Consider the following 23,996-nt stretch of genomic DNA (forward strand, 5'->3'; position numbering starts at 1 on the left):
CATGAAATAAAGGAAGGTAGCATTCTTGGTAGAGCTTAGAGGGACCCCTGAAATCTCTCTCCAGCCCTGCCATTTTAAAGTTGGAGACACTGAAGCCCAGAGAACCCAAGTGACTGGTGTAGCTGAGATTTCTTTCCTCCATGCCTCACTTCTCTTGAAATAAAACACACTAAAGAAGCCGGCAATTCGCAGAACCTCATCTCTGACTAGAAGGAAGAACAGAAGAAGGGGAAGGAGATCCTTGCTCGAGAAGCAAGTTATTTTTGTTAAACTTCAGGCTGCCTGTTCATCTCCCCGCCTGCTCCTAATTATCTGTCATTAGTTACCAAGGTACTGTACCCAATTAAAAATGAAATGGACCAGAATGGACAAACTGTGGTACATCCAGACAACGGAATATTACTTAGCAATACAAAGGAAGGAGCTATCAAGCCGTGGAAAGACATGGAGAAAACTTAAATGTATATTACTACGTGAAAGAGGACAATCTGAAAAGGCTACATGCTGTATGATTCCAGCTGACATTCTGGAGAAGGCAAAACTATGGAGACAGTAAAGACAGCAAAGAGGTTTCCAGGGATTGGGGAGCAGGAGGGATGAACAGGCACAACACAGGATTTTTAGGGCATTGAAAACACTCTGTATGATACTGCAATGATGCATACAGGTGATTATACATTTATCCTCATGGCATATACAACACCAAGAGCAAACCCTAATGTAAACTGTGGACTTTGGGTGATAATGACGTGTCAATGTAGGGATTCAGCAATTCTAATAATTACTTCACTCTGGAGGGTTCATATTGGGACTGTGCAGGGATATATGGGAAATCACTCTACCTTCTTCTTAATTTTGCTGTGAACCTAAAACTGATTGGAAAAAAAATAATAAAGTCTTAAAGAAAGACTAGGAATATGAAAAAAATCAAGATTGAAAAAATGAAATGAACTTAAGGATAGAATGCAAGGATATGTTAGAAACAGCACCTGCTATATCCGTCTTAAGAAGAATAAATTGGCTTTTTAAATTTTAAACCTAATAAACTTATTGTCTTACTAAAAAAAGCTTATTAGAGTATATAAATGCTAATCTATAAAATATGCTCCATGACCTGACTGTCCCAAATATTAATTAGTAGGAGGATAGATGCTTGTGAGCATGAAAGAAAGATTTAGGAGTCTTAGATTTCATCTCTAATTTGTTGAGTGACCTTGGGCATGTCGCTCTACTTTGGTTGCAGCTTTTCAATTCATAAAAAGGATAATAAAATTACCCACTGAGACCACCTCAAAGAGGTGTTCCCAAGATTAATGAGTTGATGCTGAATGTCTTACACATCTGAGATGAAAAGCTGCATATAAAAATGTAATGCCATTGTTGTTGTAATTATTGTTATTGCTCATACACAAGGAACAAATATTGGGATGTGTTGGTCACAGCTAAAGACCAGGCCACCCAAAAAAAAGAATGAGCACATTTATGAATTGTGGTTTCATTTGCACTTTATTTTCAAGGTTATTTTACCGAATATACACCTTAACTTGAGTTATTGTTTAAATGAAATGTTTTCAGAACCTGACTTCCCAGCGATAGATGTAGAATATGTAGAATGTTCCAGTAGCCAGCACTAATGTCAACTGGATCTCAGTTTCCATGACGGTAAAGTGCAGTTGTAGGATTAGGTGATCTCCATGTTTTCTACTAGCTCTGAGAGTTTGCGATTCTATCACTCCAGCAACCTTGCAGATCAGTACTGCAGCTGATGAAAAAGCCAGCTGGGTTGGGGAAGGTTGATTACAAAACCTATTAGCACTGTGGAGAGCTTTAGTACAAGGGCTCTGGAGTCAGGGAGCGATGCTATAATTCCTGTTCTGCTACTTTTTGTTAGTTTGTGGGCAGATTTCCTCATCTGAAAAGGGAGCTCAAACAGCGCTCAGTGACCCTTCAGAAGGTCACTGTGAAGATTGCACAAAGGGCTTATAGTACCTGGCACGTAGGAAATGCTCAACCTGTGTAGGACATTAGTACACCAAGGTCTGGGAGGATCCATAGGGCACTGCCTGCATTCGCTCAGGTGCCCATGTAACATTCAGTAACACTCATTGTGTTCCTAGCATAGTGTCTCCCACCCAGTAGATGCTTATTAATTCAAATCATTACCTTAGTGTTATAGCTCTTTTAGAATTTGTCTAGCAGGTTTTCCAGTCCTTACCGGAAGATGCCCCAATGAAAAAAAAAAAAGACAAATCATTACCTTAGGTGTTAGGAATTGTAGTGGACCCAAACATGAAGAAAGTGTGTTTCGTGTTAGGGGACAGGTGGCTCCCACAGGTATAACAAAGATTGAACACATTGGGAAGAATGGATTGGGGGTACGAGATCAGGAGGCAGAATGGTGGATATTTGTTGTTTTGGCTGATCCAAATCCAACTCCTCACTTCCAAGATTTCAGGAATTTCATTTTGTGGTTTATGTTGGCAGAAGCAGTGTCCCATCTCCCTAAACATTCAGATCCTGTCTCCCCCTGCCTCCCAGCAGCCACTACTCAGGTCAGGGACTAGCCCCAGCCAATTGGTTGCTTTCATCAGAGATTTTCAGTATTGAGTGATAAATCAAGATGAACTGGCTGAATTTACCAGCAGTTCTGAGGGGTGGGCAGCAGCACTGTTCTTTCCAGATTATTTCTGCTAAAAGACCATTGTTGTGTGTCCTACTTCACGGCTCTCTGGAGCTGCCCAGGTTTCTGGACGGTTTTCAGGTCTGATCCTCTGCCCTTCCGCTGGTGCTGTGAGCCCCTGCGCCCATCCAGTAACTCCCCTATTAGGATTAAAAAGAAAAAAAAGACTGCTGAGCCTTCTGCCACCTTATTATTGGTTCCATATGCCAAACCACCACTACTATCACCAATGAAAATATGTCACCCAGTGAGGGACATTTGAACATGGATTGACTATTAGAAGTTACTTATGCAGTATTATTAATTTTCTTAGATGTTTTAATGGTTTTGTGATCATGTAGGAGAACATCTTTATTCTTAGGAGACACATGCTAAGGTATTTATGGTAAATGTCATGATATCTGAAATTGAATTTCAAATGGTTTAGCCCCAAAACCCCCACTGCATGCCTATATATGTGTGTGTACGTATGTACACGTATGTATACCTATCTATTCATCCATTTACCTATCTCTATGGCAAATCAGCAAAGTGTTAACAATTGATGGACCTAGATGGAGAATATGAGTATTCATTGCACTGTTCTTTCACTATTTCTGTAGGCTTAAAAATTTTGAAAATAAGAAGTTGGGGGAAAATCAAATATAGTATTCCACAAATTGAGAAAAATATCTTAAGAGAAAATCCCTACGTAAGCCAGGTTTCCTGAGATATCAGCAGCTGGTGGATCTGTTAACTGTTATAACCCACAATGCCTAGCATGTAAGTGGTATTCAGTGAATAAATAAATGAGTGGACATTTCAATGTCTCTTTAGCCCCTTTGCTTCCATTGAAACCAACTGCCTGCAAAGTGCTTCCCCACCAACTACGCAGAATGGCTTTCACACGTGCTCATAGCCAAGTCTGGTTCTCAGACTTTTCATTCATCCATTAATTCATTCACCCAGGCGCTCATTTACTTATCTCACAAGGACTTCCTGAGTCCCTGAGATGCACTACGTACAGTGCTAAATACCAAGATGCAATTTGAATAGGACAAAAATCCCTCAAGGCCCTTACACTCTAGTGACATCTAAACTGTTTCTTCTCTCTTCTCCTACCCTGGACATTCTTTGCTTGTTTCCTGTTGCAATCAGGAATTTTTGAGATAACAAAGCTTCCCAAATCAGCATTCATTTGGAAAGTGGAGAAGCTGCCCCTCTCCCTCTGTGCGGCACTGGCTCTGCATCTGTGACAGCTGTGACAGTATGTTTGTTCTCAGCCCTGACAGTTACCATCTACTGAATGGTTTTCTTTGCCTGGTGCTACACTAAACACGTTGTTTTCAGTATCTCCTTTAATCCAACCCTATGGGGTAGATATAATTACTAGCCCTTTTTGGCAGATGAGGAAACTGAGGCATAGGAAGTTTAAAGCAGCTTACCCAAGCTACAGGGCCAGTAAGTGTTTGAGCAGATACTTGGGATTAAAATCAGAATTGCCTAGCTCGTATGTGCCCATTTATCTCCTGGAGATTTCAGTGAATTTTCTGTTTTGGTTTTTGCTTACAGACCCTGTTTGCCCCACGCTTTCCTCCCAGTCACTGTAAGATTGACACTCCTTGTGCGGATGTGAGTTGCACAATGCCTGGGAGAGGGAAATCTTTCCTAGGTTGAGGGGCAGGCTTCATAATGCTCAGGCCAACTCACTGTCCCAACACAGAGAGAGGGGTCCAGGGTTCAGCTTCCTCATATCATATATGAATGTTGTTATGGTATATGGTCTTTGCAAATTTACGTATTAGTCTGCTCAGGCTGCTATAACAAAATACCATAGACTGGGTGGCTTAAATAACAGAAATTTAATTCTCACAGTTCTGGAAGCTGGAAATCTCAAGGTGGTAGCATGGCTGGGTTCTGGTGAGGGTTCTCTTTCTGGTTTACAGACAGCTGCCTGCTCACTATGTCCTCTCACGGTGGCGAGAGAACAAGCTCCCATCTCTTCCTTTTCTTATAAGGGGACTCATCCCCTCATAGGGGTCCCACCCTCATGACCTCATCCAAACCTAATTGTTTTCCAAAGGCTCCACCTCCAAATATCATCCTATTGGGGGTTAGGCCTTCAACATATGAATGTTGAGGGGATATAAATATTCAGTCCATACAATTTATAAAAAGCCCTTTATAACTAAAGTCTAAAGGCTTTAGTGAAATTGGAGTGTCTGTCCACCAAGAGGAAAGGGACGTGGAGACATCGTAGTAAAATACACCAGAGGTGTGTGCATATGTGTTTTAGGTACCTGGGGACTAACTGACAAAAGCCAGGGAATGAGAATTCCCTCTATGTATAAGAAATTGAGTATTTTCAAAGGCGTGGGCAAGTGCCTTTCTGGTAAGATTTCTCAGAACTACACTTCCCAAACTGGGAGCCGTGTGCATCTGGGAGTAGGAAGTGCTTTTACTCCACAGTTCAAATGATTAAAATGATACATATTAGAATACAAAATGTCAGAATTCATAATCTATGGTAAACATAAGTGTTCTATGAAAGCTTTGTACATACACATGAGTTTGTGTGCACTGTGTGGCACACATTTTTTTCTGTGGGTTGTGGTCAAATGTTTGAAAGTTACTGTTAATATCTTCAGTAATGACCCAGAATATGAAAAAGTTTATGTTATAAAATTGTCCTCTTGTTCCAAAAATGAACATGAGCACAGTTCAGACGCTGTTGCTCTCTCTCTTTTTCTTCTCTTTCTCCTCCTTTTCCAGTTTTAACAAATATAATTTGCCGATGTTCAATGGTAGGTTAATGGACTTAAGGCTTCTTTAGCAAGACAATGGTTTTCTTTTGAAAGCTCATTTTCAAAAGAAAACTAAAAAATTTAACTGAAAGATAGAAAAGGTGTAAATAAGCCTGGGCATGGTGGCTCACTCCTGTAATCCTACCACTTTGGGAGGCGGAGGCAGAAGGATCACTTGAGGCCAGGAGACCAGCCTGAGAAAGAGTGAGAACCTGTCTCTACAAACTCTACAAAAATATAGAAGAATTAGCTGGGCGTGGTGGCATGCACCCGTAGTCACTTGAATCTAGGAGTATGAAGTTGCAGTCATCTATGATGATGCCACTGCATTCTAGCCAGGGTGACAGAGCAAGACTCTGTCTCAGAAAAAAAAAAAAGTAAATAAAGGGAGATAATGTACTATATCCTTGGGTGTAAAGACTCAATAGCATTTAAAGTCTATTGCAAGTTAGATTTTCATTTCCTCGTAGGTAAGCTTGCTTTTTAGTTTTATTCATTCAGCTATTCAATCCTTCTACTAATGTTTGTCTATTACATTTAAAATTTCCAAAATATGTAGCTATTTCTTTTCTATGATAGCTTTACAAATTTTCTGAGGATGTTAATTTGTTTGTTTGTTTGTTTTATTTTACTTTTTTACCACACTGGAATGCAAGAGGATGTTAATTTATCATAAAATCTTCTTTTGCCTATCTAATTAACTATATTTCCTCAGGCATGTATTCTTTTGTTTGTGGAATTTGGTGCCTTTTTATGGTAGTGTTTCTCCCTAAATTTTTGGTGATACCTTTTTTCCTGTTGCTCTTCATACTGATAGTTCCTGGTCACCTGCCAGTTATATCTAGTGTTCTGGGCGGGGGAGAGGGGGCGGTAAATAGGAGAAACCATGTTGGCAGGAGGAGTCTACCTTTAGCTTCTCCTGTGAGTGTGGAAGCTTCTAGTGCCCATGGGGATGTGCAATTCTCCAGATCTTGCCTCTCTGCAGCACCAGTGTCCACAACCAAGGCTTTGACAATGGACAAATGGCCTGACTACTCCTCATACATCCTCGCAATTCATCACCCTTGGGTGCACTGCTTCTTAAACCCACCGCTCCTCAGCTCCGTGCTCTCCTAGACCCGCTCCTAACATTAAGGTTTTCTCCTTCCGGTTATTAATCCACAGTGCTAACCCTTAGGGGTCCTACCAGTAATTCTTCAACTTTTCTGGTTTATTGAGGACACTTCTGTTTTCCAAGTCTATATTAATTTGTTGCTCATATCAATCAGGCTTAAAGTTTGTTCCAGCTTCAAAACTACAGTTATGATATCAAGTATATATCTCATGATCCAATCTTTTAACTGTATTATTGAAGTTTAATATTAAACTTTCTTATCCTCATTCACTACCTCTCCTAAAATAGGTAAATAGCATTTTCATTTTCAGTTCTCTCTTTTTAGCAAAGCAATTTAGGTTTTTTTGCTTAGAAATAGAAACAGTAAGAGTTTTCAAGTGTATAGAATTATTCTTTTCCTGTGGAATTACTTGTATTATTAATGTAGGGTGGGTCATAGCTAACATATAGCCTTCTAGTCTTGTCTAGGTAATTTCTTTTTTAGTAGTAAAAACAAAGTAGTAAATTTCAAATCCAGTACATTGGCTTTATCTATATAATCAGTTCTCATGATCGGTGTCATTTCACTTTCCACAGGAATATCAGGGCAGGCACTTAAATGATGTCTTTATCAGACTTGCCTTCTATCCCCTAGTAGATAGAAACAGAGAAAGGCTGTTGAATAAACAGGGTGAAAGCCAAAAAACCCCGTCATCTGAAAGTTCAGTTTCCCTGGAATGGGCTTGTTGCCTTAATCTTTACATTTCTTTAAAATCTCATTGCATTTTAGGTTAGTTGCACAGATTACAATCTATATCTCATTCAATATACGTGTGAAAAAAAGCCTTCTAGGGTGATTATTGCAGAAAAGATCAAGTCTCTGAGAAAAATAAATGCAGACTTAGAACCAGACAAAAACTGTGGATTAGTAGGAGACTTTTCTCTGTAATGGATCCATGAGATCCGTCATCAATTGAGCATTTGTCACAGCTCAGCACGGAACTCTCTCAATAGCAAAGACAGCCAAAAACAAGTTTCGATAGGCCTAATGTCAAGAAATAGGAGAAAACAAGGATACCAGTGAAACCGTTAAGAAATCACTGCAGTGATGGTATGGGAGTCATCACAGGATTTGGGGACATTGACCTTCATTTGTTCCGGCCTGGTGGATAAATTGGGTCCTGGTTTTTTCTGCAGCCTTATGTAACGGTCTTCCTTTTTCAGGTTGAATGGAGTTCACAGTGGTTCTTAACCTCATTCTCTTTTAGCTGAAAGTTATGACTCGTTTCATATATGCAGTCGCCTTACCCTTTCATTCGTCAGTGGAGCTAAGAGGGCAGGGGCAGGAGGTGCAGCCAGATCCTTAAGGAGAAGCCTGAGGGATGGGATGGAAGATACTAATGATGGCAGAGAAACCCGGGCCTGCTTCGTTTTGCAGAGCTCAGTCTCCCCCCGTCTGGAATGTCATCTCCATTCCTTCTCAGCTTAAAAGTCACCTCCTCTAGGCAGCCTCCCCTGACCCTCCAGACTAGAAACACTCTTAACCTTCCGTCCTTATCCTTCTTTATATATGTGTTGGGGAAAGCGAAATTCCCTGGCACTCAGTAGAGTATCTTCCTTTTTCCATCTTGCTTCTCTTTCAGTCATCATTTTCACTTACTCATTCCCATCTCAAGCTTGGCTCAAAAAGTGCTAAGGATGACTTCTTTTTTTCTGTTTGTTTTGTTTTTTAAGAGATAGGCTTTTGCTCTGTCTCCAGGGCTGGAGTGCAGTGGCACAATCACAGCTCACTGCAACCTCAAACTCCTGGGCTCAAGGGATCCTCCAGCCTCAAACTCCCAAGTAGTTAGGACTACAGGTATGCTCTACCATACTCAGAAAATTTTTAAAAAATTTCTTCTGTACAGACAAGGTCTCACCTTGCTATGTTGCCCAGGCTGGTCTTAAACTCCTGGCCTCAAGTGGTCCTTCTGCCTTGGCCTCCAAAAGTGCTGGGATTACAGGTGTGAGCCATGCCCGGCCAACTTCAATATTTTGCTGATGGGTTTGTATCTTTCTATTGTCTGTCTAAAATGTCTTCTAACCCAACATTATTATTCTCTGCAAAGAACAATAAGAATTCAGTTATAAAGCCCCTTGGATAACTTGGTTATAATTTTTAAAAACTGGAAATAAAATATTGTTGATATTGAGTGAGTTCAAACAGTTATTGCTATCACAACAGGAAGTCATCTCTTCTGAAATCAAATCTATGACTTAATCCTTTCAAGAAAAGTAATATTTTGACTACTGTTAGTAATCAGGAAAAAGTAGTGTCTTAAATTATAACTAAAAAGCCCAATTAACATTCAAAATAGATTTATCACCCAGATCATCTAACGGTATCAAGTGAGGCATCACTTTCACAAAATATTTAAAATGAAGGAGAAATAAAAATTGTGTGAAGCAATTTTACTTGAAGTAGTAATTACATGTAATCACTTAATAAATTAGAATGCTTAAAATTTTAAAAAATTTGTTCTGGAAATATTATCAATGTAACAACTTAGAAAATAACAGATATAGGACACCAATGAGAAGATTGATTAAATTAACTAATTATTTAAGTTAATGATTACAGTTGGCCCTCTGTATCTGTGGGTTCTGCATCCATGGATTCAATCAACCATGGATTAAAAATATTTTTAAAAAACCAAACAATAAAAAATAACAATACAACAACAAAGAATAATACAAATTTAAAAGGCAATACAGCTATTTACATAGCATTTACATTGAATTAGGTATTATTAAGTAATCTAGGGATGATTTAAAGCATACGGAAGGATATTTATAGGTTACATGCAAATACTACATTATTTTATATTAGGGACTTGAGCATTCATGGATTTTTGGATTTTTCTGTCTGTGGGGGAACCAATCTCCTGTGGGTACCGAGGGATGACTATATGTCACTGTATAAATTAGTTATACAGATTTTTCTATGAATATATCACATTAATGAAATTTGATTTATCCTGTCATCATATTTTAACTCATTGTGATGAAAAATGTGTTAATACTACTTATTTTTCTAATTCATATGTTTTTCTATATTGCAGGGAGAAATTTCCAAAAGTTTCTATTCAAGAAGGAGAGTTCTTAAGAAAGTGGCTAAGAGAGGTTAAATAAGTCAACTTAAAGAAGTGGAACATGAGTTGGTTTTATTTTTAAAGTTTGTTTTACCTGATCAGGGACTTTAAACGTATAACTTATTTAGTTAAAATATTAAAACATTAAGGAGGGAGGAACATTAAGGTATAAGTAATACTATAAAGACTGTATGTCTCATGTCTTCTTCAGAGTTAAAAAGAAACAAATGCAAAACGTATTAAACTGGACCAACCCTATTTGTAGTTAAAGGTTAACTGCATTCTGTAGTCTGGCCATGAATACAGAGGGGATAGTTACACTGAAGCAAATATACACGTTTGACCATTTATGGATCCAGCATAATGATAGCTGTAAAATATCCAGCACCTGCTGAGATCATAGCATGATTTTATTTTAGTTAGTATGGTCTGCTCTATCGTGTTTAAGGTTCAAATAAGGTCACATATCCCTTCAATAATCAAGCTCATCACTGAGGCCCTGCTTGCCCAGATATGCAGAAGTCTGCTTTCTCTCTCGAGGGCCTCTCGCAAGAACACCACGGGGTTATACAGTCCAATCGGGCAAGTCTGCTTCCAAACATCTTGCCAAGACAGCCTGGGGAATCTCATTAGTTCACTGACAGATCCAGCATTTTCTGAGGCTGCCGCTTTGTGAATACCCTTGGTTTTCACTCTGTTCAGCCACAGTTCCCCAAAGCACAGTATCCTTGTCAGAGTAAGCCACGCACGGTGCTGGAACCAGCTCTCGATAATATCGACCTTGATAGTGGGTTTGGGAGTGTAGGTCAGTGTGCCCGTTCCTTCTTGGCCAGAGTCCTCTTGCGGACCCTGTCAGTCCCATAGAGAGAATCTAAACCCCGCTGGGTAAGAGCTTTAAGTCTCTACATTTTCCCAGTACCCCATGCACATCTGCCCACATTCTCCCCAACACATACCACCCCTGCATACCACTGAATATTGAAAGGAGCATACTTTGGCAGGCCAAAAACAAAACAGCTACAAAAACCAAAGATAAAAATTAAAAAGAAACAGCATTACTTTCCTAAATGAAGAAAAATATGCTTCATATTTGTTTGCTTCTGCCATCTGGGCTGAGAGGTAGGTGTTCAGCATCATTTAAATGGCACTCTCTCTAGGTAAACTTAAATCCAGCAGTAAGCAGGAAAACTGTGTTCAAAGTACAACGGAGTTGAAAACCAGTTTATTTCTCAATCCCTTTTTGCATTACCCTTACTTCTTTCCAGTCTTGTGGGTGATTTATTTCTGGATAAAGAAACTCTTTCCCGCCACTCTGTAACACATTGACAAAGAATGGGGCTGTCCCAATAGCCTTGAAAATTATAATTTCATGGTACATACAGCTAATTTTTCTTAATTGGCTATTTCTCATAATTTAACTTCCTGTACATTTTCGAAATCCTTATTCAACTTCAAAGGCTCACTTCTTAGAAGAAAATTACGAATTCAATCTGTGTTATCTGACTAAAGTACAGTAAGAAATAATATAAATTGTTTGCAGATGGGTTACAATCTGATTATGTTCCTCACACTTGGCAAACCTTGGCAGTTTGTGATCAGATGTAGACTTAATATCTGAATCAAGTGAAATTAAACAAACCCAAAAACCTCTTTACTATCTTTCTACCAAATTTTGAATGTAATGTTTTTAGATTCTGTGTCTTCATGTTAGGGGTTTTTAGATATATTTTCTTTAAAAAATATGTCTGGTTTTTATTCTTTTCTTAATATTCAGGCTTCTACTCTTTAATCTTCAGAGCTGGAACTTATTTTCTTCTATAACTTTTAATGTAAAATCTTACTTATAGGAACAAAGACTTTCTGTTTCTGGTCATGTATGGCATCTCCTTTTGGATTTCAAGAATTAAATACTGTTGTTTGAAATGTAAATATTTTTATTTCTTAGTCAAATCTAAATGTTTCTAGATATCAATGTACTATAAAAGACTGTGAAATATCACATGAGTATTTTCTGTATATTCAGTTTCCAGTGAGTTGTTAAGCAGTATTTATTAAGTAATGAACCACTCAAACTTGAATTTTACAGAAAACGACTCAGGGTAGAATCTCTGCTGCTGGTAAGTAGGTCTATTGTGAACAAGGTCTTTCAAAATGTTTTAGAAGTTTATTTACAAGGTCATAACTCCACAGATATGGTATTCTCAGACATTGACTTCAGTTGGATTTTATTTCCAAGTCAGCACATTAGCAACGCTCCATCTGGCATAGAGAAAAGAAGATCCTTTGTATTAATTAGGACTTTTTGCAATGGATAGAAAAAGCACCTCTAACTAATTTAGACAATGAAGGGGATTTATTGGCTAAATAATTAAAAACTCCAAGATATATAGCCTTCAGACAAGGTTTGAGCTCTCAGTTTAAACAGCCTCAGCACAAAGGAGATCATCTTCTGGTTCTTCAGGGCACTTAACCCACCTCTACTCCTCCCCAGGGGCTCCAGGTGGTGAAATGGCGACAGCATTCCACGTCCTACCTGCTGGGGCACTGGTTCCTCCACAGGCCTTGGGAGTCACCATCTCATTGACCACGATCGTGTAACTTGTCCATACCTGAGACAATCCCTGTGGCCAAGGAGATGGAACATGTTGATAATTTTAGATCAACCACCCACTCCTTTTCCAGAAATGAGGTTGATTCCTTGGGCAGGGGTGAAATGTCTGCTGTTCTTGGTGGCAGGAGATGGGGTAATGGATAGAGAGGGGACACACACGACACTCTTCTCCATGCTCTCTCCTTTCCCATTGCCTTTTCGTGGGAGACCTGGGAATGTAGAAAATAGGTCCCCAGATGTCAGCAGCCCATTTGACTGCTTTCAGAACTGTGTCCTCCAGAGTGCCCGTTGTCTCTGGCCATTTCCCTGGGGTAAAATAAATGTTCCTACTCCTTTGTTGATGTGATGCATTCAGCCATCATTTCATTATTTCATCCATTCATTTTGTTCATTCAATATATATTTATGTGCCCAGTACTGTGCTCTTCCCATCTCTTCTCTGAAGACTGAGTGAAGGTTCTGGGCCTGGTTGAAGGAGCTGAACCCAGGCAGAGCCAGTGCAATGAAAGCAGAGGGGACAATGTCTGAATAATTTTCCTCACTAATGTGCAGGCCTGCCAAGAGCTTTTCTTTATGGACATGTAACTCACTCCACCCACTCTTACCTAGAAATGCCTGGGGATTTTTAAGGTAGTTAATTAGCTATTCGAAGATAATCCTTGGGAAGCTGCAATTTTCAAACAAGGTATCTTTTAATGGTATTTTAAAATTCTCTCCTTAGATAACAAAGGTAATCACTGCCATTTATTGAACGCCTACTAGGCACTACATTATTAATTTTACTTACATTATGTTATTAATTCCTTACAACTAACCTCCAAGGGAGGAAATTATGATCCCACTATAAAATGAAGGCAGGGAGAGGCCAAGTGAATTTCTCAAGGTAGAAAGTGACAGAAGCAACGTGTAAACCTAGATCTGTCCAATGCCAAAGCCAGTGCTAATTCCACGGACTTCTCTCTCCCATGGGTACACTGCACCATGCCACTAAATGCTGTCTTATTTTCATTTTTAAACCAATCTGTCCTATCAGTGTCTATTTAATTCAATTTAGTAAGTAATTCTGAAACTAACATTTAGATTTGAAATGGATCTAAGAGACCATGTAAATAGAACTACATTTTACTGGGAACTAGTAGTAGAATTTAGATTTCCTAACTCCCAACTTGGTGTTCTTTTCTGAATCCCACGATAGAAAATAAGACAGAGACCCTTCCTGAACTTATACTCTAGCTGGGCAACAGATCTTAAGAAAACACTGCTCTTGTTTATCAAAGCAAATTGTGCAAAGGTAGTCAAATGTCAAATGGAATGCTATCAACAGCAAGAACTCCAGGAGAAGCTCGGAGTGTGCATTGCTCCTGTGATTTCTTTTCATTTTTACAATTGTTGGGAGAAAACTTCTTTCACCTTCCCCATTGTTCCACACGGAGAAACTCCCATTAGAATCATGCGGATACATTGGAAGTGAGTTGTCTGACTGACGGTATCAAGGATCCCACGTCTAATGGTGCGTATTCCTTGATTAAAAGGAATCTATTTCAGAGCTGCAAGGCTGCAACCCTCAGAAAGGTTCATTCTTTTCCCTTTGCCAGACCAGTGCAAGTCGGTGATCCCAGATAAGTGCATGCGTTCATGTGCCCTGTCCCATAGCTCAGACTGCACGGTGTGGGCTCACAATGTTATTCAGCCCTGCCCTTTTGGCCACAGGTATAAATTCATGTTCTCTAACCAACTGCCCCTTTTATCTCCATCTGTCAGTTTCCTGTGTCTTGTATCTCAGTTTCTTCAGAACTCTACAGAGGAAAAAAAGAGGTATTATTTATTGATCTCTTAAAAATCCTAAAGCATATAGCATTCACTTTCTTCTTTATTTAAAATCCAACCAACATCATGTCTTATTACCACTGAAGCAAAGGAACTCAAAATAAAACTTTTTTATTAATACTTTAATTTGCATTAAGAATGCTCAGCAATGATTTACCAAGATGTACCTTTTTAAAAAACACGCGAGTGCTTCTCCCAGGGCCCTTGGTAGTCTGACCGTAGCCGAGGTTTGTGGTAGCCCATATCACAGCCTTCTACCCCAATTCCAGCCACAGCTGGGATGGATAATTCCTTGTGAGCTCTGACCACCCCGCCTCAAGCGGTTGCCCTGTGTTCTCCATTTTCAACCCCTGAGCCCTCTCCCACTCTGTGGGAGGCTGCTCACTTAACCTGAAAGCACAGCCTGGGCTTGTGGAGGAGCCAGTGTAAACGCAACAGCCTCCTGTCCTGTGGGCAAACCATTCCGGGAGGCATTCTGAACATGGTCCCAGTAGAACAAAATCTCTTTTCCCATAGGCATGACAGATAATGTACCCTTTTATTGTCATTTCCTTCTTTCTTTCTCTGACTTCTCTCTCCTGCTACCAGGGATCACTCCCAATTAAACTACCTGCACTCGGCCCGGTGCGGTGGCTCACGCCTGTGATCCTAGCACTCTGGGAGGCCGAGGCGGGTGGATTGTTTGAGCTCAGGAGTTCGAGACCAGCCTGAGCAAGAGCGAGACCCCCGTCTCTACTGAAAATAGAAAGAAATTATCTGGACAGCTAAAAAAATATATATAGAAAAAATTAGCCGGGCATGGTGGCGCATGCCTGTAGTCCCAGCTACTCGGGAGGCTGAGGCAGGAGGATCGCTTGAGCCCAGGAGCCCAGGAGTTTGAGGTTGCTGTGAGCTAGGCTGACGCCACGGCACTCACTCTAGCCAGGGCAACAGAGTGAGACTCTATCTCAAAAAAAAAAATAGGAAAAATAAACTACCTGCACCCAAGTTCCGGCTCTGCTTTTGGGGAGACCCAAACAAAGTCAATGACAAAAAAGGATATGGTCTATCCAGTAGGAGCAGACTGCTCCCTTAGGGTAGACTCTGGCGTCCCAACCTACCCAGCACACACATAGCACAGTTCCTGTCATTGCCTTCTGGTCTTGTTTAGCTGTTGTCACCTAGGGTGAAAATAAAGACCATCTCTTCATCAAAACCATGTCCCTGAATTCTGGCCTTTTCTCACAGCCTGGACTTGTCCACATTTATCCATAATTTGTCCTGTTCACTACAATCAAGCAATGAGTTCAAGTGCAAAACAACGTCTTAGAACTGTGAGAAAATGTCAAGGTCTCAGTTAAGCTGAATTTCAGTTTGAAGTTCCTCTGTTGGTGTTTTCCAATTTGAACTATTAGACAATGTTTTCTGACACTTATTGCTATCCTTTCCCCATTGTAGACAACGGGCTTTTTCTTTTAGATCCTGACCCTTAAGTTTTTCCTAGACCGCCCTTCCTTTTTATCTTTTGTATGGTTATCTCTATTGAGTACCCTGTGGGGTTTGTGGAGAAATATATATATTTACATATACACACATGCAAATCATGCATCATTTAACAACTGGGATACATTCTGACAAATGCATTATTAGGTGATTTTGTCATTGTGCAAACATCATGAGTACACTTACACATACCTAGATGGCATAGCCTACTATATACCTAGACTATCGGGTATAGCCTATTGCTCCTAAGCTAGGAGCCTGTGCAGCATGTTACTGTACTGAATATTGTAGGCCACTGTAGCACAATGGTAAGCATTTGTGTATCTGAACATAGAAAAGGTACAGTAAAAATTTGGTATTATAATCTTGTGGGACCACTGTTGTGTATGTGGTCCATCATTAACCAGAACATCATCTTGCAGTTCATGACTGTATTTCCATTTGGGTTCCAGAACTATTCTTTGAGATGCTGTATAAAATAATCACTTTGGAAGTTGCTTCCCACTCAATCTTTCCTTCAGTCTCACTATAGCTACAGCCTAGAATCCTGCTCCATTGTATCCCTGTAGTCAGCTCTTTCTATTGGAGTCTCCATATTTGGGGTCCTAACACAGTTTGGGTTCCCCAGGAGTAATCACTGAGATTATTGTTCAATAAGTTTTTAAGGAATGTTCATGAGATTAACAATTGAGGTAGGGGTGAGGGAACAGAAGCAGGATTGGGCAGGGGGAGAAAATGGGCTGTCATACAGGTGCAAGAAGGCCTTCTTCCATGGAGGGAGCCCTGAGGTTGGGATGGCTCTTAAGAATTGTCCTGTGTTGGGGCAAAAAGCATGGCCTTGATGACCTCCTTGCAGGCCAGTCCTTGGATGTAGGCTGCTCTGGGAAAAGGTGGTGACCTTGGGTGTGGTAGGTTGACTCAGTCTAGGCAATTCCTAAAGAGGGCTGATAGCTGAAGAACATTCCCAGCAGCTGAGGAAATAAATCCTTCAGCCCTGAAGGAGGAGGTATCCCGGAAGCATGGTAACCACAAGTTCCTAAACTCTTCCATTCCTTAGTCTCCATTATTCATTCTCTAAGTCCTTGTGCTAAGCTCTGTCTAGAGATCTTTAGGGTAAAAATCAAAGACCTAGCAACATCTTAACAAAGAAACAGAAAAACTTGTAAAAGTTGTGGTACAATGTAGTCCTATTTTCTTTCCAAAAAAAAATTGAGACATCAACCCTTTTTTTTGGTAAACAAATGTCTATGTTCTAAAATACATTTCTGAAGCCTAAAGCTTTCTTTTCCAGATACACTAAACTTTGCGAATGCCATAGGAAATTGAAGCTATTTTCAAAAATAAACCTTGGAGCAATTTGAAAATAAAGAGGATCTTTCTTTTGAACCAATGCTCAAAGTTAAGCAGGCCCACAGGCACTGTGAACCAAACTTCTTAAGACTTTTTCAGAATTGGAAAAGATTGTAATAACAGATGCCTAGAGTATGTGGCAGGATTTTTAAAGTAGCTTAGGGAATACTGAGGAGGCTTCCAGTGAGAAACTTAGAAATTCTTTTTTCTGAACTTAAACTACATTTTAAGGCCCTTCAGACTTTATGACGTTATGTGAAGACAGGAAGGCAAGCCCATTTGGAGGTATGAACAACTCAGTGTTTAGCCATTGCTATGGGATGAGCTGTGTATCCCTGGCTCCTTCCTGTCCCCGCCACCCCAAAAAGATATGCTGGTGTCCTAATTCCCTGGACCTCAGAATGTGACCTTATTTGGAGACAGGGTCTTTACAGAGGTGATCGGTTTAAAATGAGGCCATTAGGGTGGGCCCTAATCCAAATGACTGATGTCCTTATATTAATATAAAGGAGAAATATGGACCCAGAGTCAGGAATAGAGGGGAGATGATGTAAACACACAAGGAGAACATGATCTGTGCCAAGAAACACCTGAGGCCACTGGAAGCTGGGAGCGAGGACATGGGACAGATTCTCCTTTGCATCCCCCCAAAACACCAACCTTGCTATCATCTTGATTTTGAACTTGTAGCCTCCAGAACTTAGACAATACATTTCTGTTATTTAAGCCACCCAGATGGTGGTCCTTTTGTTGCTGCAGCCCCAGGAAAGAAATACAGCTACTCTGATAGCACCTTCTCTGCCTCACACACTCATCTTCCACAAAGGTAGCTCGGAAGTTGAACAGACCTGATCCTGGTTCAGTCATTTGGTCAAGCTACTTAATTTCTCCAGTCTGTTTCTTCATATGTAAAAGAAGAACATTAACAATACCTACCATGGAGGCCTTTTGAGTATTGAATGTGCTAAAATAGATGAGATTCTTCCTTTCTAGGTGCTTATAAATTAAAGAGTGTCACATAAGGCCAACTGGCTATCCTCCAACGAATGCTCCTTGACTAATGGTGGATAGTTTGATCCTTGTAATTTTTACACCTCTTAGAAATTCAAGTTTGGCATCATTCTTCTGTCCACTAGTGCTCATTATTAATACTGCTGTCATTTTTTTTCTTATCGACTCTCAAGGATCAAGGCCTGAAACAAAACAATTTGTTCTCCAGGGAATGTTTGAACAAACAAACAAAACCACATTTGGTTGTATTTTTTTTCTACCTAAAAGCATTCAGTGGCTAATGCTTGTTCACAAGATGAACTTCAAACATCCAGGCTTGGCATGGCTGACAAGTTCGTTCATGTTCTTTACCACACATTCTTGGGCCACATTCTCACACACAACCTGAGCTGTAGTCATTTTGGCCGACTTGCAATTCCAAAATTGCTCCATGGCCCGTCTTGCCTCGGTGCTTGGACACAAATTGTTCTTCCCACCTGGAATGTCCGTCCACCCCCTTGTCCTTCACCTCTCTGCCTAACTCTTACATGTCCTTGGAGACTAAACTCAAATGTTATCTTCTCTCAGGAGCATGTCCTGACCACCCTGAGCTGATTTAGAGACTTCTCCTTTGTAATCCTCCCTTATCAGTATGTGCAGAACTCTACCTACTCCTTATTACACTGTCTTAATATTGATTTTTGTGTATAATACCTTCACTGGGCTAATTATTGTAGGTGGGAACTGGTTCAAACATATGTTTGAAACATAGAAGGGAAAGAAAGACATGTTGAATCAATGTTCCCTGCCTAGAAAATTATTCCATCTCAGTCCAAATCATAGGGAGTTGATAGACAATCCCCTCCCGGCCATGACAATAATGCCCTATAGGCTCCTTGAGACTCCCAGGTTGAAGAGAAAAGATGAACAGATCGAGACCTGAAAGTCAGAGCCTGTTAGACAGGCATTAGAGATGTAAAAAGGACAGTAATGACAATGAGCCTGGATTATCTGGAGTAGCTACTCATCAGGAAACTGGTAGACATCTCTTGTTTTTTCCTCCTAGTAATACTTCCCCTTACTGTTACTGATGGTACCTTGATATGCCTCAGAGATACCAACCTGATCCCTGGGGTTCAGGTGGGGCTGATCCCAGGCTTCCACGCCATTGGTGAGCACATGACCTAAGCCTGTCCAATCAGGACATTCTATTCCCTTTGCCTCAGCAACTGGTTCACAGACTAGGCACCTGACCCGGGCCAGACCAATGACCCTCAACACCAGGATGTTCTCTGGAGCCATCTAGAGAGAGATTTTCTTTTTCCACTGGAGTTGCTTGTTGGAAATATACAGTAGGATTATAAGCCTGCAGTGACTCGTTTGTCATCTTTGTCTCCATATGGGAGAAGACTTGAGAATGAAGCCTATGTAAAAGAAAGAAGACCCGAGGGGCTGAAAAACATATTGCTGATGATACTGTTTGAGTACCTAACCCAACTTTGCATGACACCAAGCCTCATTTGCTTTGCTTCACTAGTTACATGATAAAAATAAATTCTCCTTTTTGAATAAGGAAATTCAATTTGTGTCTCATCACTTGCAACTAAGAGTCTTAATCAATATAGAAATCAGAGCAGTTGACAAATCTATAGAGAAAATGTGAATGCAGATGTTCTGTGGCCAGGTAACAAGTGTGTGTTTCCTTCCATCCAAATATTTCACCCAGTGACTCTCTGGCATATGGTCATTGACCCTCTGGACATGTAGTACAGGTAAGTTCCTTGGAGGGAGTGTGGGTCTCAAACTGCTTTAACTATGGCTCATCTAGTTAGAACACACTTCCCATTCCATTCGCATTTTTCAAAAAATTTATTTTGTTTTACATTTGTTTTTAATTACCAAGCAAAACATGAGTATATTCTTCTTGTAGAAATTGAAATATTATAGAAAAAGCAGAAAGTCTCCTGACTTTCACTTGACCTTTCCCTTGTAGAAGTTAGCCTGTCTCCAGCTAGTATCCTTTAAAGCCTTATATATAACTCAGCACAGGCACACACAGGAACACAGGGGTTTGTTTCACATGGGGGCTGTTCAGGGGATGGTGACTATAATTATGTAGTTTCTTCCCACATATGCACAAAGACTAAAGATGCATTAAAAAATCCCACCTGCAAAAAACACCTCCCTTCTCACTGTATCACCCAATCCCACAGATGTCTCAAACTGCCCTTTCTTTTAAATCCCTTCTGTGTATTTAGAAATACATTGAAGCCCGCTATTAAAAAATTTTCCGTTAAGGGAAGGATGAGCTAAATTATAATTTTTCTCATGTTTTTCTCCCACTCATTTAAAAGAAGTATATTAGTAATATATGAAAATGTGCTTAATTTAAAAAATTAAAAAATACAGGCTAGTCACAGTGGCTCATGCCTATAATCCCTGCACTTTGGGAAGCCGAGGAGGTAGGATCACTTGCCTCCAGGAGTTCAAGACCAGCTTGGGCAACATAGCAAGACCCTGTGTCTATGAAAAACAAAAACAAAGCCAAAAACAAACCACAACAAAAAATCCCAGAAATATATGGAACAAAAAATGAAAATCTGCCCTCATTTCACAATCTCACCCCACCATTCCTCCTGTCCTCATTATATTGTATTTTTCTAGTCCTTTTTCTATGCAATTTCATTTTACATATGTCATGCAGCAATATATTTTAGAAACTTTTCCATGTTAGTTTCATACGATTAAAAGGTTAAGTTATGAAAAACAGAGAATATGCCTTTAGGTAATAACATACAGGATGGGCAAGTTTTGAAGGGTGGGTAAGGGCCAGGAAATTGTTGTACACAAGCCTGAATAGGGAGAGCTGGCTGGTTGAGGTGTTGAACATTTGTATGGGTGTAGCGCTTAGTGGGGCCATGTCAAAAGCAAACTTCACTGATTTCCCAATTTTTCCAGACCTGCTTGTCAAATCCTGAGACTGGGAGGGTGGTTGTGTTAGTGGTAATAACACTCTAATTGTTTCTATTCCTAATTGCTATTTAAATACAGTATTTTTTTGTTACAATGTTTATTCTTCCTTTTTTCAGAAAAATCAAGCTAAATATCTTTTTTCTCCCTGTGTGCTAATTTCACAACATGAGATGAATAGTCTTTGAAGATTGATTCTTGTTTTGAGTTCTCTTTTTTATCTGGCAGAAATTTCCTCTTCCTGTGCTCCTCTTCCTTCTTCTCTTCTTCCTCTTCCTCCTGTTTCTTCGTTAGTCTTTCCTCTAGTCAATATGTTTGGGGCACAGGGGAATGCATTTTCTTTATTTCTTTCCATTTTGGACTTTCATTCAATTCAGGCTCAATCTTGTGATTACTTATCTAACATGCTAACTATTTTACATTGAGGCTTATAGAATGTTGAATACACTTCCAAAATGCTAGAGCGTATGGGCTTTGGTGTAATATAAGACATACTACCAGGATGACTGACAATCCTGCCCTGTTCTCTGAAAAGCAATGTACTGCCAGGGAGAAAATCATGGGCTGTAGGAAGTCAGACAGACCTGGGTGTATATCTACGTTTTACTACTTAGTTTCAAGATCTCAAGAAAGTGTCTCATAAGGTCTCAGTATTTCTTCTTTAAAACAGGGAAATTGTTCATGGGTAGTTATCAGACTCAACAAAATTTTATATGTATATAAAACATTGATTCAATACATGAGTGCTGTTTTTCCATCCTAACATTTTGATTTTAAGAATAGTTGAGGGAAATTTTATACCATTCACTGAGTCAACCAGGGCAGAAAAGGAGAGAGTGATTCAGTGAGAAGATCTATCTAAAAGAACATACTGCTTTATACTTCTCTTTTGCTGTATTCATTCAGAAACCTGAGCTTGCCTGACCTAGTGCAGGAAGAAAAGGAAGCCCTAGAAATTTGATTCCGGCTTTACAGAGGCAGGATGATAGAATATCTGCAAAACACACATAGGAACTAGCATAATGTCTTGCTAAATGTTTGTTTAGTAAAGACATAACCACCGTTTCACAATATCAGCAAGTTACTGTCGCAAGTGTCAATGAATTTCATTTTTAAATCCGCCTTTCATTTTCCTGTTTGTATATCAGGAAGTATGAGATATGAATGATCCAAAATTAGCTTAAGCGTGCACACACACAAACACACACGTGTACTGACTCATTTTTCTGGGAAGAATAGGAGTGGCTGACCTCAAGCACTGCTAGATTTGGGGATTCTCATCCCCATCTTTTTCCTGGATTTCCCTCTGGGTATGTTGGCCTGCTGGCTTCTCAGAGAGAGTTGATATGGACTCAGTAAACTTCAAACTTAGATGACTCCAAATCATTAGGGATACAGATGTAAAATGCCAGCGATGGACTCTGATTGGTCTTCCCTGGATCATGTTGACTGCCCTTTGAGCCAATACCTGTGGCAAGGGGAGATGGGATGTTTTGATGGGCGGGTTGGGTTCGGTACTTACTTCTGTGGCTAGTGTGGACAAGGTTTGGTGACGTATAGTTCCTCCAGAAACACATAGAATGGGGAGGGGCTGTTTTCCAAAGGAAAGGAATGGCTTTTCATAGAAAAAATGGAGGGGGGGTTGCTGGGCAGACAATGCAACAGATGTCCATGCTCAAGGTAATCTTTTATAAAACATCATCTAGCTAGAATTTTACTGTGATTGTATAGATTAAAGTAGAGCTTTGAAATTTTATGTATCAAGTTCTTTATCCCCTGTGAGAGTGTGTTTGTCACATCATTACTTCTGGTAAATGTATCCTAAAGTACTGAGGAAAATGATTATTTTTCAGATCTGCTTTAATAGCGGTAACAGGTAGAGCTATATGGAGGTATCTCTCACCAAAACCAACACATTCTCACTAATTGTCCGTTTAGCGATATTCTTCTTTCTGTCCTTGCTGAAAGTAGCTGATTGAAGAGTGGATAGATGAGAATTTGTGATTTCGTAGTTAAAACCCACATGTGATGAATTACTTTGATTTTCTTGAATTAACACCACTGGTATAAAATGAGGCTGGAAGCATGTTCTGATGTTTAAGTACTCCTTGACGTCACTCAGTTTAGTTCTGTGAGGGGGTGGGAAAATGAGGAGGGAAGGTTGTCTTTGAGAAGATTAGGAGCCACTTTGGGAAAAACTTAGTTCTTTAAAACATGTACATACTTTTTAAATTTTTTTCAGCCTAGATGCTCTGGGACTGGCAGAAGCTCCTGCTTTTTTGATGAGTAGCAAACAACCAGGATAAACTTCAAGTCTGCCTTCCCATCGCTCTTCCCCCAGCTTTTCCTCCGTCTGTGGAAAGCTCCATTGTGTCCCTGTTCAGCAAGCCAAGGCACTGGAGATCAGAGATCCCGTATCTCTTCTCTGGGCCAGTCTTTTTTTTCCTCTCTCTCTGTGCCTGGTTCTAAGGTAGGCAGCAAGTATATCTACATTTGTGATAGAAGGAACTGACAGTAATGTTGAGTCACTGCTTCTCAAACTTTCATGTGCACACGAATTACTTTGTTAAAAATGTCATTAAAATGTGGATTCTGATTCAGTAAATCTGGGCAGGGGCCTGAGAGCCTGCATTTCTGACAAATTCCTGAGTGAGGCAGCTGCTGCTGATGGTCCATGGAACACATTTTAAGTAACAAAACAGTAAATCACAGTTAGGTTTTCCCGAGTTTTAATTAAAGCTGTTTTGTACCTAAGTGAGGTAAATTAGGTACTCCTGATAGACTTTTAGTTCATGCTTTGATACTTCCACATGTTATGCAAGTTTGAGAAATACGATCTTAAGCAAGATGTGATGACATAATGAATACAAGAGTGTTATGATTTAAAGATTACATAGAAAATATATAAAACATACGAAAATGTTTTTATATTTGTGTATGGATCCTAGAAGTGTTCACAAGATCATTAGAGATTCAGTATGAACAAGAATAAACTACTAGCAAGATACATATAGACCACCTTTATGAGTAGTTTGTTTTTTTTAAAAATTGGGTGTTATGGTACAGTCTTACTTCATTG

Source organism: Propithecus coquereli, unplaced genomic scaffold (genome assembly GCF_000956105.1).
Source record: "Propithecus coquereli isolate 6110/MARCELLA unplaced genomic scaffold, Pcoq_1.0 Scaffold18, whole genome shotgun sequence".
Lineage (NCBI taxonomy): Eukaryota > Metazoa > Chordata > Mammalia > Primates > Indriidae > Propithecus > Propithecus coquereli.